Raw genomic sequence first — 3451 nt, 5'->3', positions numbered from 1 at the left:
AGTGAGGTGCAGCTGAGCTGTGGCTTGCCCCCTGTGAACGCGAGAGTGATTGCAGTGATCCGAGCTTTAGCAGGAAGCAGGCAAAGTGTCTTTCCATCAAGGTAAGTAAAAAAGGCCTTATTTCCCCCTCCCTCCCCTTTCTTTTGGTTCTCTGCAGGTGGCTACACTCTCACCATTGTCCATCAAAGATGCATCATAGGATTTTGTGAGCTTTGAGTAAGATGGTGTTGGCTGATCCCTCAGTGTTTTCCAAAGCAGGAATAATCCCACTCCCTTTTTCTTCTCTGTTAAATCCTTTGTTATCTGAAGTATTAACCACACATGGTGAGGTGCTAAAATGCCTGTTTACCAGGGTTCATGCTGAAAATACTGTATAACTTATCCACTTGAAATGAGAATGCAGTATCCACTAAAGTAAAAACCCCACTCCCTCTTTCTGGGTTGTGAAGGAGGTAGGGAGGCGTGAATGGGTTCTGCCTGTCTACCCTTCATTGGCATTATGTGTTTGCCAACTGTAGCCGTGCAGAAAGGCAGGTCTGTGGGGACAACACAAGGTGCATGGGATGACAGAACGGCCAACAGAAACAAAATGGCTTAAGGGAGAGAAAACATGAGTTAGAGGACAAATGTTGGCTTGACCCTTGGGGTTTGAGCAGTGTCCCCAGGATTTGGTTTCACTCTCTCCCTTGGTGGCACTGTTTGCAGTGCTGGCTGTATCCACCATGGAGGTGGGAAGGAGGGTTAGGGGAAGTGGCCCCCAGCCCCGAGCGCATAGTAGAGCTTTCAGCAGGTTTGGGGTGTCAGCCCTAACTGGAGAGTCTAGCATCATCTTTCCTCCGTGAGTCCACCCGAGGAGTCCAGGACAGGGTCTTCACTTTCCCCAGAGGTGGAGCCCGAGACAGGTGGAGGTGCATGTAGGAGAAGCCTAGTGGGGAGGGAAGGAGCCAAACTCCAGCCAAGTCTTCCCTACTGCAAGCTACAAGATATGGCCACAAGTTATATCCTAGATGGTCTTTCCCTATGGGTTGGGGTAGAAAGAGTGGTAGCGGTGCTGACCTTCTCTATTCTATATCCAACCTGGCAGAGAGAATTGCTCCTTGGAAAGTAGCTGGCATTGTCTCTCTCTTTGGCCTGCTGCCATGTGGTGCCTTCCACCTGGTGAAGTTGTATCAAGCAGGCCCTCGCCTTCTAGAAGGCTGAGCCAAACCATTTCTGTTCATTATAAATTACCCAGCCTGAGACGCTTTGAGAGCAGATTAAGACTGGAAATGGGTCCCAGGAGCTAGGTGGTGCTGTAACAAATACTTGAAGATGTGGAAGCTTTTGGGGGTTGGGTACCGATCACAGAGGCTTAGCAGAGTGCAGCAGTGAACGCTGGGAAAGCCTAGGTTGCCCAGAATGAAGCACTGAGGGCAATTCCTGAGAGGCTCGGAAGAAGAGGAGAGCTGTAGAGAAAAGTCTGGAACTTTTAAAGGTTACTTAAGAGGTCGTGACCTGCATGTTTGTAGAACTACAAGCAGGAAGGCCATTCTGATGAGGTCTTGGGGTAGGAATGAGTAATAAAATACTGGAAACTGGAGAACGGGCCATCGTTGCTCTAAAGAGGCTAAGAATCTGGCTGAATTGTGCCCCCACCTGAGAGCTTGGCAAAAAGCAGAATCTAAGAGTAGTGAACTAAGATATCTTGCATAAGAATTTTTTTTTTCTGCAGAAGCATTTTCTAAGCAAAAGGTGTAGCATGACTAAAGCCTATATAGGAAAACACCAAGAACAAAGAATTTAAAGAAGGAATTTACAGTTTATGTTCGCTTCGGCAGCACATATACTAAAATGGGAATGATACAGTTTAAATAGCAGCATCATGCAAAGCCTTGGTCAGCTCACAGTCTGGCCGTCTAAAAAACTTGTTTTCTTGGGAAAGAATACCAAGGTGACCCTTTTGAAAGGGTTTAGGAGGAATAAAAGGAGGAAGGGGTTGGGGGATGACTCCTCTTCAAGATAGAGAGACAGGGACCCCGTGTGATGGCCTCCTAGTGGTGAAAGTCCCCACCTTGAATGTACCAGGATCCCATATGAGTGCTGGTTCTAATCCCAGCAGCCACACTTCCCATTCAGCTCCCTGCTTGTGGCCTGGAAAAGCAGTTGAAGACAGTCCAAAACCTTGGGACTCTGTACCCATGTGGGAGACCCAAAAGAGGCTCCTGGCTTCAGATAGGCTCAGCTCTGGCCATTGTTGCCACTTGGGGAGTGAACCATCGGACGAAAGATCTTCCTCCCTGTCTCTCCTCCTTTCTGTATATCTGACTTTCCAACAAAAATAAAAATAAATCTTAAAAAAAAACCCAAATTGCCATATATTGTTGATATTGGAAAAATTCTTATTTCTATGAAATAGAGGTTTTTTTTTTCATCCAACCAGGTTATATCTCTCAATTTATTCAGCTTTTCATTTCCTCTATAAGATTTAAGTCTAACTAAATCTGTACCTTTCATAGTAAATTTATTTCATGCTAAATTTCTTAAGTTTTTTTAATGACGTCTTCTTTTAAATTCTCATTTTTAATTTTTGCAAATGGGGAAAATATACACAAGGATATATGGAGACCATTTTAGTAAAGTACCTTGGATAATCTTGCTCATTTTCCCTATTTCAATTGATTCTTTCATTTTGGGGCCACTTGTATTGAGTAGAACTTGAAAAGCAACATTTTATTGTGGTTCTAAGTGGTATTTCTACCTCGGAATAGATTTGGATGAAGCTGGCACTGCATTTCATTCTTTGTTACGAAGCTTTCTCTTGATGAGTAATCTTCATCCTTTTTACCTCTGAAAGGATTGTGAATGAGATCGCACTCCCCTCTTGCAGTCCTGCCTTCACCGTTTTACCATTTCTTAAACTGTCACCATTTCCTAGTCTGTCCATTTGTCATTGTTTGCCTTCCCCCACACCTGTCTCATTGCATCTTTGTTCTGCTTTCTCATTTTATTCCTTGAAAAATAGGATTTACTTGTAGGGCAGAGTGACAGAGAAAGGGAGGGAGAGATTCCATTTACCTGTTCACTCCCTAGATGGCCACAACACTGGTGTCTGGGCCAGGTCAAATCCAGGAGCCAGGAGCTGTATTCCGGTCTCTTACTCAGGTGGCAGAAACCCATGTACTTGGGCCATCTCCGCCACCTGCCAAGGTGAATTACAAGGAACTGGACTGGCAGGTGAGAACCTGGAACTCAAACCAGTGCTCTGTCTTGGGATACCAGCTTAACCCACTATACCACAATGCCAGTGCCACCTTCTTCATGTTTCTGCTCAGCCACAACCTATTCCATACTTGCAGCATCCTGAAAATCAACCTCTACGTATTCCTTGAGCATCTTGTAGATTTCTCTCCCTTTGTAGAATTAGAATCAGACGAGCAACACATGAGGAAGAAGTAGTCTCACTTCGGTGAAC

This window comes from Ochotona curzoniae, unplaced genomic scaffold (assembly GCF_017591425.1).
Source record: "Ochotona curzoniae isolate NIBS_2020 unplaced genomic scaffold, NIBS_Ocur_1.0 patch109, whole genome shotgun sequence".
Lineage (NCBI taxonomy): Eukaryota > Metazoa > Chordata > Mammalia > Lagomorpha > Ochotonidae > Ochotona > Ochotona curzoniae.
The sequence above is the reverse complement of the archived record's forward strand: the minus strand, read 5'-3'. Positions refer to the sequence as shown.